Source organism: Ptychodera flava, chromosome 9 (genome assembly GCF_041260155.1).
Source record: "Ptychodera flava strain L36383 chromosome 9, AS_Pfla_20210202, whole genome shotgun sequence".
Taxonomy (NCBI): Eukaryota; Metazoa; Hemichordata; class Enteropneusta; family Ptychoderidae; genus Ptychodera; species Ptychodera flava.
Genome location: NC_091936.1, coordinates 37,010,983 through 37,024,249, shown reverse-complemented (window position 1 = coordinate 37,024,249; position 13,267 = coordinate 37,010,983).

The window sequence follows — 13,267 nt, the reverse complement described above, 5'->3', positions numbered from 1 at the left end:
AAAATTTAAATGGCCTAGGCGTTGTTTTATCAATATGTATCAGCTATTTTAATTTACAACATTAACACAGTAGAGCTAGATGTAGTCTTGTTTACATTTAACCAGCTTCACAACACACCACGGCCACTCCACACACATAAGACAGAGAAACATTTAATTTAACAAATCACCAGACTTTGCAATGTCAATGCCATGTGTTTCTGTTTTATTCCTGATGAATTACAATGTAGCTGGTGCGGTGTTTGAAGACATAGTATACCTTGTTTGCTATTAATAAAACATTATTTATTAAATTTTTGTAATTACCCAGTAGATGCTTTCCTGACAGTCACGTCATTATAATGGAAACCAACCCTAACAATGAACTAGAATGAGCCCTAGTAGGGAACTGTTATGCTCACTTGTTAGGATTTGTTTCAATTATAATGATGTGGCTGTCAGCAAATATTTTATTGGGTAATTACAACATTTGATAAATGACTTTTTATAAACTAAGTTTACTAAACGTAAATGTTGTTTGACCAATTTTGATATATGTTATTAGTATTTCTGTATCATTCCAGCAAAATGATTTAATTCTTTTTTTCTCTGTAAATGTTTTCCTGTATATTACTTGGGCCGTTGGCCATACAAAGAGTGATTCTAGGCTTCTGCTTATTAAATCAAATAAAAATCTCCTTTTGCCATTTGTTAGCGTACAAAAGGAAGAATGCAACGTAATTTTTAATTTCAACTTAAAGGCATTGTTTAAAGATACTTGTGATATCGAGCGGAGGGATAAGTTTTCACAATGGGACAGCGAGCAAACCTTAGCTTTTTCTAACTTTTCGCACACTGTTTCGCTGTAGGAACTATTCAGCGAGCAAAGTGCTAATTAATATATGTTTACATATATGCATTTCGTTTATAAAGCACAATCCGACAAGGGATGCGTTTCCGACAATTTCCACTCCGACGGGACACAATCGCTATTCCTACATGGTTCCCTTCTTCCCGGTGTACACTAATGACGAGTTCTTCCAGAGATCGGAACACTTCGGATATACTTACGAAGGAATTGATGATAAAGGTAAGATTTTGATTTATTCCAATCAACAGATTAACAAATATCTCGGACATCGATAATTATGTTATCTTTCTGCTTAATTGGCTTTTCTAATATGAGTCTTCTATCTGAAATGAGACTTTTGGCTGTATACTTTATGATATTGTATTGTGTAAACTAAGGGACTGGACATAAATTACAGGGGGGGTTGGGCCGGTGTTTTTCGAAAAACCGCTGCATCAAAAATAGTGACCCTTCAAAAGTTCATGCACAAAAATTAGTGACCCTCCCCCTTATCCGTGCATGAAAATAAGTGACCCTCCCCTGTTACTCAATACCCCCAAAAAAACCCGCAATGTGTTCAAGACCTCCTTCTGACTTGCTATACTTTTGAAGTCCCCTCCCAAAAGGAAGGCAAAATGCGGCCGATATAACGCTTTGTCCATAAAATATCAAATCATAAGTGTGCGATACTTCATGTAAATGTACTTTGCTTGAAGTTGCAGATAAAAAGTGCATGCATGTACAAAAATGTAATTTTTAGATTTCATCGATAATGTCCATTCACTATGCATGGCAGCCTATGATGAAACTATGAATATTTTTTTCCAAATACAAAACTAGGTAAATCTGTGCATTTATGTACACCTAATTATTAGTATTAATGTTCATGACTAGACTAGAGTGGTTTCAAGTCAATGGTTGTGCAAGAAATTTGATTTTGGAATTTCACTGAAATGTCCATTCACTATGCATGGCAGCCTATGATGAAACTATGAATATTTTTTTTCCAATACAAAACTAGGTAAATCTGTGCATTTTTGTACACCTAATTATTAGTTTTAATGTTCATGATTAGACTAGAGTGGTTTCAAGTCAATGGTTGTGCAAGAAATTTGATATTTGAATTTCACCGAAATGTCCATTCACTATGCATGGCAGCCTATGATGAAACTATGAATATTTTTTTCCAATACAAAACTAGGTAAATCTGTGCATTTATGTACACCTTATTATTAGTTTTAATGTTCATGATTAGACTAGAGTGGTTTCAAGTCAATGGTTGTGCAAGCAATTTGATTTTGGAATTTCACTGAAATGTCCATTCACTATGCATGGAAGCCTATGATGAAACTATGAATATTTTTTTTCCAATACAAAACTAGGTAAATCTGTGCATTTTTGTACACCTAATTATTAGTTTTAATGTTCATGATTAGACTAGAGTGGTTTCAAGTCAATGGTTGTGCAAGCAATTTGATTTTGGAATTTCACTGAAATGTCCATTCACTATGCATGGCAGCCTATGATGAAACTATGAATATTTTTTTCCAATACAAAACTAGGTAAATCTGTGCATTTATGTACACCTAATTATTAGTATTAATGTTCATGATTAGACTAGAGTGGTTTCAAGTCAATGGTTGTGCAAGAAATTTGATTTTGGAATTTCACTAAAATGTCCATTCACTATGCATGGCAGCCTATGATAAAACTATGAATATTTTTTTCCAATACAAAACTAGGTAAATCTGTGCATTTATGTACACCTAATTATTAGTTTTAATGTTCATGATTAGACTAGAGTGGTTTCAAGTCAATGGTTGTGCAAGAAATTTGATTTTGGAATTTCACTGAAATGTCCATTCACTATGCATGGCAGCCTATGATGAAACTATGAATATTTTTTTTTCCAATACAAAACTAGGTAAATCTGTGCATTTATGTACACCTAATTATTAATATTAATGTTCATGATTAGACTAGAGTGGTTTCAAGTCCATGGTTGTGCAAGAAATTTGATTTTGGAATTTCACCGAATGTTGATTCACTATACATTGTAGGCTATGAGGAAACTACAAATAACTCGTAGGTTATCTGATCCTAAATTGTTATTCAAAAGTTGTTCGACCTGAAGCTTCCAGTTGTTATTGATGACATTTTGCACTATTCTGAATAGTTTGTATTCAGTCAATGTCCTCAAAAAATGAAAAATATATAACAGCTTCATGAACATTTCACACCGACTGATACCAATGGATTGTCAATGGGAGAATGATATCAAATAAGTGATCTCCCAAATTGTTATTGAAAGCGTCATTATAGGGGACAGTTTATATTACAATAGAGGAGTTGGACAAGTAGAAATCATGACAAGTTAAATCAATGTGGCTGCTTGGATCATCAATACATTGTTTATTATACCCTTAAACTTGCGCCCGAAGGGCGCGCTGAAAATGGAAACAACAGAAAATGAAAGTGCCAGGAGGCATTTTTTCTTTTTTCAGTATTCCGTATTCTTTAATACTTGCACATGCACTTTCAGCTTTGATGCATAAAAAAGGTGACCCTCCCCATAGGCTTGCACAAAATTTTATGACCCTTCAAAAATGCTTGCGCGAAAAATGGCGACCCATCCCCCCCTGTAATTTGTGTCCAGTCCCTAATTCTTCTTGGAATAATTTGAGTAGGTTCGTTTTTAATAATGATAAAGATATCAAGCTTTAATCGACAGTTATTTCTTTATTTACAAAGGCCTCCCTCTTGATCCAGACGAACGAGACCAGGAACTGAAAGCTGTCAAGGAAACAGAGACATGCGAGCCAGATCAACCATCAAGTAAGTGTACCGATAGGTTAGATTGACAAATTTAAAACAAGTTTTCGTTTCGTCAAGGATAACCAAAAAAAAACATTAAAATAATCATTTTTAACCAAACAGATTGTGCAATTAATTGATATTACAATAGTAAGACAGTATGATAATAAACGGAACGGTCTTCTGAATCGCCCGTAACGTTTCCAAATTGTTACTCTCTACTATTTTACTACGGAGATTTTGATATGCTGAACTTGAATCATTCTGGACTCTCGCACAGCCCCTCATTCGGTACTAATGTCTATCCTCAACCGTATGGTGATGCGCCTTCAACGGTATTTCTAGGAACGACGCTCTCCAAGCCGACCGTCCTATAGCAGAACTAAGGACTTGTTTCTCCATTTTTAATTTTTTTCGGCTTTAGTACGGTCTGAGGCGTAGCCGGCGAGGGCTGTTAGAGAGTCGGTATCATTCGCAATTCAATATTCCTACTTAAAGAACTTCACAGGTATCTCGGAATAGGATAATTTTCACTGTTAGGCACAAAAAAGCCAAGCAGTCTTCTGCAGCTTGGAAATCATATGTTTATGAAAATTGTTTTCATACACCATGTGACCCAGTTTAAAAGAACGTTTGGCTTAGATGTTTTAGGATGTTCATGATCAAATTGCACGGGGACGATATTATCAGTGACTACACAGAAATTGATCAGGGTGGTCCCGTGTTTTTTTTTTAAATGATGCTGCGAGCAAAAACCTTCAAAATTGTTTGCAAGTAAATAAGTGACCCTCCCCAGTTTTCGTGAGCAAAATACAGTCACGCTTCCCCTGCGAGTCAAAGTCCTTATCAATAATATCTTAAATTACTCGTAATGTCTCATTTGACCTTTGAACCTTCAGAAATATACATTTTACCTTTACAAACAATCTTTTATATATAGGTTTCAGGTCGATGAAAAAGAGATCACGTTGTCACGATGAATAATTCTATCAACCATTTAAACAACAAAAAGCTATTCAGATTAAAAAGGGACAGTATCTGTAATGTTCACCTTCATTTATAGTTTGAAATCTAATTGTATAGAGAGTCTAAAAGTCATATTTAACAACATATAAATATAAATGCACAGCTTTACTAAAATGGGGGCCCGGGGTGGGCATTGTTCAATTGGTTACTTCTAGACTAGCATGAGAAGTGAGTAAATACTTTTGGTTGAAATTACAATATCATATTTGTTGTTCACACCTGCAATTTTAAGCACCTCATTCTAATCAGATACCTTTAAATTAATTGTCAAACAATTATAGAAGCACTTATTTCGTTAGTCTAGTACTGTAAACAAATTTCAGTTTTACCGTAGATTATCAGGTATAGTGAATCAACATTATCAGTGAAATTCAAAATCAGGTTCCCTATACAAATATGTACCTGCGGCCACCCAATTATAATCAAGTACATATCAATTATCAGACGTCTATAAATGCAAAGATATCACGTTTTTATATTGGACAAAATAGATCATGGTTTTCTCATAGTCGAACATGTGTAGTGTATCCTGAACTTGTAACCACCGTATTCTGAACAAATACATCAATATCAATTATCAAACGTCTATAAACGCACAGATATTGCTAGTTTTATAGTGGGACAATGTTTATAGTTTCCCTAATAGACTCTTAGTACCGATTTCATATTTTTGTATAAAGCACCATATCAGCCATATCATGCCTTCTTGTAGTTGAGCAAAAATTTTGATCCTCCCCACAAGGCACATGCGTGAAATTTCATGACCCCTACAGAAACGCTTTTGCAAAAAGTAGCGACCCACCCCTACAAAAACACCGGCCTCCCCCTGTAATTTCTTCGCCTCGATAAAGTTTGTATGTGCGATGTGTGATAGTGAGCATGCGTGAGTGAGTGCTTCACGAACTCTACAACGTGTGGAGCGGTCTCAGTCAGAAAAATGTAACAACTTAGCCGGCTATTGAACCACTCTTTTTTGAGAGTGGGGATTTAGTCGAGCGGTTCTCTCTGTGGCCTCTCCGCTAGGCGACTGATGCCGTATGTTGTGGGTTCGAACCCGATTGAAAACTAGCCGTATATTCTGTCCACTACCTTATAGTAGGCTAACAATTGTGCATTTTCTCAATCCATCTTTAATACAGATATCTTGCTAGTGGTACTTCTCTGCGTTGGTGGCGCAATATTACTTATCATTATCATTATTATCATTATCTATTGCTGCAAACTGTGGAAGGGTCAGAATCAGGTGTCGCCAAGTAACACTGGATTTTCTACTTCCAATGTGTTATTACAGACCATCTGGCCAAGATTTTGGCGCTGAGGTACAGCTGTATGTTTATTAATTACTATATTACGTAGGTTTGGTACTTTGTTTCCAAATCATCCTTTTAGTCTTAACATTAATGACATTGCAGCAACATTTGACAGACTAAAACAGTATCGGACTCAGTCAGCTGTCAGCTTGAAACTACTTTATTATCGTATAAGCAGCTATCAGTTGCACCGACGAGACCATATACACAAATGTAACTTGAAGCAGAAGGAGCAACGTCTGTCGAGATATGACAAAAAACAGTGCGGTCTAATTCTGGACCACACTCTTCTTGTGTCACATCTCGATTGATTTCCATGTTGTCCCGTTCTGCTTCAGAGGTCTTTGTAGCTGAATGTTTATTAAGGTCATGACTATTATTATCATTGAATTAGAAAAATGTTAATGCATGTTGTAAAATAAAAATACTTGATATTAGGGTGGACTATTTGATTATTGGAGGAGGCTGGAGGATATAAAATGTTACTTGCCAATTATGGTGAAAAAATTGTCTGCCAAATAAAGAATTGCTTCAAGGCTTTAAAAAGAAAAATTATTTCCATGTACCCTGAGAGAGTAGACCGTGTCTTTAGAAGTCTCTGGATCTGCGGCCTAAGGCGTTAATTATGGCCAAGCTTTCATAGATTTGATTAGAGTTAACCTGCTGTATAGGATATATGGCATGGCTGAGCAGAAATCTCAGTATGCCTGGAAATGTATTTGTATTAAATGAATAACTAGTTAGCATAACATTAAAGACGGAAAGGAGTGAAACTCTCAGGGTCCGATTTTACCTTACGAGCTCCTTACGAATTAGTTGGTCAGGGCAGTAAGCCTCAGCATTCAGCAGAACAAATTAATGAAGGGGATTGGGTATAGGGTAATTAAAAGATACCCACTGTTTTCTTTGAAATAGTGTGGGCAATAGGCGAACACGCGACACAGGTAAGGCTTGTACGCGGTCACTTTTGTGGAGTGACCGTGGCTTGTATAATGAGCAGTTGAATACATGACATTTATTGATCAATATTCATAGCTTATAAATGAATAATGCCTGTAGTACTTTCCAATATCAAATAATTTGGATATGTTCAGAAGGTTACTTTGTTGACCTAACCGAAGAAGGTCAGTGACTGTTTATAGCGAAAGCTATAATTTGCAGCCTAGGATTGAATTAAAAAACTAAATTTCCAAAACTTTTTAATGTACAGTTAGTTGACCCTATACTTTCGTCACATATCAATGGGTTTCCATTTTCCCCATATCTGGTTTAAGTTCCGTTGGTCAAAATGATGTTGCTGCAAATAAGATAATACAGCAATTTCAGCCCACGGTTCGCTGAGTCTGATGTTGCTCTGTTGGTTTGAAAAGACGTATATCTTTAACGGTCATACAATCCTATTAGTAAGTAGTTTTCAGTTTTTTTCAATCTTGTAAATTTAATGCGTGTGATTTACATATGTAGAAGGCAATTACTTTGAGGAGTGTTATATTTGGAGAGGGCAAAATCACAAAGTAGGCAGAGAACCATGAGAATATATCATGCGAAAAGGGGCAATTGGGAATATTACGAGGATAATATCTTCAAATTCGTTGTAGTTTGCATTTTCGAACATTTGTCACCTTCCCTTAAACTTACTTGTCTTGAAAAGATACTTTTTGAATGTCCCTTCTCGTTACATTCACTAAAGATAGATTAGTTAACTACCTCTGCCTTACTATATCAAGATTTTTATTTACCGGATAAACTCATATTTTTATCACATACTGGCATTTTTCCCTAAATTTGCTTGTCAGTTCAAACTGTTTGTCTGTTGTTTATCGTTAAATAAAAGCACCATGTAGAAATTCAGTGAAATAAAATCTTTTTGACGCACTGTAGCTTCTGAATTGGCTTTTCATTTCAATCCATCTCACATTGTTACATTAATTGATTTAGAGGTTTACAAATTCGCATCTCTCTCACAATTCTCCATTTCCTTTTTGGACACCATGGCGCAAAGCGCTAAAGGTGTCCCGGCTATGTTGCCACAATTTCTGTGTGTGTGTCCGTCTGTCCGTCTGTCCGTCCGTCTGTCCGTCTGTCGTCCGTAGACAGATTTTGTTCCACTCATAACTTGAGAACCCCTGGGCCCAATTGTATGAAATTTGGTATGTAGCATTGTTATGATAAGATCTAGATCTGATTAGATTTTGGTGGGTGTGGCTTATTAATTAAATGGTCATTATGGCTCACATTTGGATATACATGTACTGGTAAAAAACGTGCCAAGTGTGAGTACCAAAAGTTTTTGTATAGCGCCATCTAGCGGTGAGAATTATCTGAACTTTGGATCTGATACCGTCCTTGTTACTGCTATCACATGTGCACAGTCCCTGTGCTCCTATATCATCTTTTCCCGGTGCACGATTGTAATCTTGTACTTGAAAAAGAACTACGTCCAATTCATTAAGATTTACTGTGTACATCATGAAAACCACATCATGAATACTGATATTGTGTGATCATTTTTGGAATAAAGCAAATTTATCAAGTGGTGTTTTGGAAATTCGTATGATCCGAGTCACATGTCTGACAGACTAAGTACGATCATGCTACGGCTTCTGAAAGCGCTCAATGTGTAAGCGTGTGACATGGGAATTTTCAAAGCATTTTGTTCTCGTTTAATTTGGCAAATTATCAGCAAATACCTCAATACTTCATGGTAACCCTTTCTTCTCAATCGTTTCCTGGAGTTTCAAAGTCATACGAACAAAAATGAGTGAAAAATTTTGATGCAAAATCGTGCATCGGCGAGAGTGGCCACCATGTTTTCAACTCGCTATTTTTAGCCCACTGCTGAGCCTGTGTATACACAGCATTCTATCGCATTGATCTTTTCCTTCTGCACGATTGTAATCATGTACTTGAAAAAGAACTACAGTACGTCCATTTCATTAAGATTTACTGTGTACCGGTGCATCATGAAAACCACATCATGAATACTGATATGTGTGATCATTTTTGGAATAAAACAAATGTATCAAGTGGTGTTTTGGAAATTCGTATGATCATGGATGTAATCCATGGTATGATCCGAGTCACATGTCTGACAGACTAAGTACGATCATGCTACGGCTTCTGAAAGCGCTCAGTGTGTAAGCGTGTGGGAATTTTCTAAGCATTTGTTCTCGTTTAATTTGGCAAATTATCAGCAAATACCTCAATACTTCAAGGTAACCCTTTCTTCTCAATCGTTTCCTGGAGTTTCAAAGTCATACGAACGAAAATGAGTGAAAAATTTTGATGCAAAATCGTGCATCGGCGAGAGTGGCCGCCATGTTTGTTCTATCGCATTTGAGCGTAAGCGTATTCATATATAAATAGCCCATGATTTGAGCTTTATTTTCGTGTTTTTCGTTTGAATTTTGGCCAAATAGTCGCTTTTTTAGCGGGTTTTAATTGTTTTAAAGCATCTAAAAACATTAAAATGACTTTTAATTAACAAACAAAAGAAAAAATAAGAAATTTAATTAATTATCTACGAAATGAAAATATTTTCAACAAGCTGAATCATGCAGCTCAAAAGCGAACGATCAATGTTTTGGACGAGTGTGAGCGATTTTCGCGGGGATTCCCCAGACCTATCGTTCATAGCTGCGGCGCTCGAAAACGCAGCCAGTTTCTGTGGAACGGGATGAAATTTTCTTTCAGGCGAGGCGTTTCAAGTCACTCTTGAGAAAAATTACTTATTTATCAGTTGTTGTTTTACCGTTTCATGACACATTTTTTGATTCAATCACTTATTGACCTGAAAGACAACGATATTTAGTACTCTTTTTCAACAGACTTTAGTTTAGTAAGTAGCTGCCGGTACGGTTGTCAAAATACTATCGTTTTCAAAGTACATTTTGAGTGAACTTTGTAAATGAACACCCTGAACCATAGTGTAATGTTTTGCTTGGAATTTTGTCGCTATTGAGGTTTATTGGTAGTTTTTATAATGATTGTTTAAGTTAGTTGTTTTCGTGTTCCTTTCCATCATCAAACATCGACAAGTATAAAACTAGCCCTATAATCACATGAGAGAGCTTTGTTAACTGGTCAATTACTTTTGTTCGTTCTTGATATGTCATTAAGATATTTCTTCCAAAGAATGACTGCATTCAGTGTTTCATTGCATTAAATTTCATTTTCCACTGCACTGTCTTCACACATACCCATTGGCCACGGTGTCCACCCAAGTCTCACTTTGATTACTACTGGTCTTCTGGTATCTGATGAAGACGGCATTATGATTTAGTCTGTATCTGGAATTTCGGCATGTACAACTCATTAAACATGCACAGCTGTCCTTCACTGCAAGTGTACTGATTTGTCACTCAATGTTCATTTATTACGCCACACCAGATAGCCTCTCTTACCGAGATTGCACTGCGTAGGAGGCCGGATGGGAGCGCCGCAGTGAAGTAAGGGTAACCGACACTTCATCACGGTTTTGCAAAAGAATTAAAGTGGATTTTTATTTAGTTCTATAGCAGTCAGTACCTGTCACGTATTCGCCAGGGAAACGCTAGATGTATACAATGGAGTCCAGCGACGACGTACAAACGCCTGAGAAAAGTCGCCGTCCGGGATAGTCGCAACCGTTCTTTGCATTCTTATACCACTCCAGGTCATGTGACCTATTGTTCTTGCCATCCATTTATCCCTGAAAACACGACTGACACCTATTGTTCTTATGCAAAATAAGTAATCAGTCATACTTTTATTCATATGTAAATAAGTAATCACCACACTTTAATGAAAGAAAATAATTATCATATCAATAAAAGTGTAGTGATTACTTATTTAAATATGAAAAAAAGTATGACTGATTACTAATTTGCAAGAGAACAATAGGTCAAGTCGAGATGTCTAAAGCATTCACACACATTCAACAACAAAATGAAGACAATTTGTTCAACTGATATGTTATAGCATCACATTATATAATTCAATTTTAACTTTCTTTAGACCATGCTCAATGTAAGCAACATGATTTGTTGATGAAGACTGTCCATCTTTAGATTCGGCGTCTTCTTGGGTTGGACCAATCTTGTCTGTTTTGTTACATTGTTTTGTTGTAACTTGAGAAGCTGGTTTACTTACAGATTCCTCTGATTTAACACTAGATGGAGGTGGTAGTAATACATCGACACATGCTTTTGTTGTGCAGTAGACATACATTTGAGGCGCGTAAACAGTCATCTGATCTGTGACCTGTTTGTTCTTTGATAAGCTGCTCATCGAATCCCTGATGGTACAGAGATGTTGCCGCATTCACCTGAAATTATTAAACACAAGACATACGTGACAAATATCATGGAAATAAGTACAGCCTTTTTGTAACGTTTGTGAAATAGTCGAAAGAAATTCTGTGATACTGCCGCACACACAACAAATTGTTTTGGTCAATGAATTTCATTTTATAACTTTACAGAATTCGTTTTGTGTATAATATTTTAGAAAAGAATAAATTACCTTGCCAGAATATCCAGTGTGCTGGCAATCTGGCCAAGCCATCTTGCACATTTGCTTTGTGTAAAGACGTATATTTTCTGGCAGGAGAACTTGATTATCCCTTGGCAAGGGTCATCGATAGTACAACCCTGTCCGGTGTTATCATCGCCAAGTACTTTTTTATAAGTTTAAGTACACATCGTGCATTTTATGCGCTCTGTAGTAGCGGCTGCTATTATAGGGCAGTTTACCCGTGTAAAATCCACTTTGGTTGTTTTTACATGGCTGTCCATGGAACTATAGGAAGTCTCTTTGGTCATCAGATCAGACAAGTTGACAAGGTCCATCTTGACCAGTCGAAAACCCGAAAATGGTATTGAAAGGCTGATGCATCCACGAGGCAATCACATGCATCTACAGATTGAATTCCTTCTCGCTAGCCAATAGCCAACAAGATAGAGTAAGGCAAGCCATTTTATTTAACCAATCAGACTAAAACAGTTTCCTTTTACACAGGTGCATTAAACCACTCTGTAACCCTTATTCAAATGCAGATTTGCAGTTGACCAGAGCCCTTGTCCTACTTGTCTGGGATAGGTCATTCTCCCCGGACTCGCATGCCAGGTGCATAATGACCTCTGTGAACCTTTCGACGTACAATGGGTCACTCCATTCCATTGTGGGTATTCAAATCAAAAGTAGATTTATTGACAGTAATTTTCAAATTTTAGAGAAGATTGGCCTGTTTTTCGTGGTATAAGTCGTTAATCGCACCTCGTAGGTGTGCTGTTACAGTTGTAATCACCACACTTATGGTCAGGAACTTGTAAACATCACGAGGCCGAAGGCCTCGTGATGTTTACAAGTTCCTGACCATAAGTGTGGTGATTACAACTGTAACAGCACACCTACTCGTGCAATTAAGTATACATATTTATGTCGGAAGGTCATGCACACATACGAATTTCTTTGAATGGTTAAAAGAATGCGCATAAAAATAAACAAAAGTAATTTACTCTGCCTTTTCATACGATACTGGACTCGAAGCCTTTGATAGGGTCGCATGTCGAGTAAAGGTCATTGCATACGACACTTTGATGCAAACGACGTTGCAGTGTCACGTATCGTCAAGTAGTACATTGATTGGCTGATTCGGCGCATCCATTTTTGATTTCGTAGGGGCTCGGAGGAATATCATGCTCATAACGCTCATCCTTCCATGAAATTACAACTTTTTAACATACCTTTGGCAGACACTGCCGATTACTTCACTCATTGGTGGAAGAACTGTGATCTGCGGACCAAACTATAGGTAATCCTGCCTGTTATGTTTCATCGATGCTGTCATTATAGCACAACACGTATGAAAGGCACGCCATTCAAACCTCATCCGAGGATTGGAGCACTCCATCTAGCAACTCTTATAAAATAAGTTTTCGGGAATGCTAATATATTAGTGGGAAATTTCTTTAAGATGAAGCCGAACTTATGGTGGCATCGTTGCCATTATTGTGACTGAGACATTTTCCAATTCACTCAGGGGTACTTGCGGATGGCGTTTGTTGTACTTGGGCCTCAGCCCAAGTACATTTGTTTTCATTCCGTGGGAAAAAACTCTGTAAGGTATAACCATTTCTGGCTGAGACCAGGGAGGGCAAAATGTCTTGGCTTCATCTTTCTTGGCACAATAAATGGCGTAATGATGCTAACTTAATGGAAGTGCTGCTCTCAGCCAGTCATGAATAAGTGAGATGTGAATATAAATGCTTCTCTATCTGAGTTTTTGCCACAAAATCTTCTGAATATA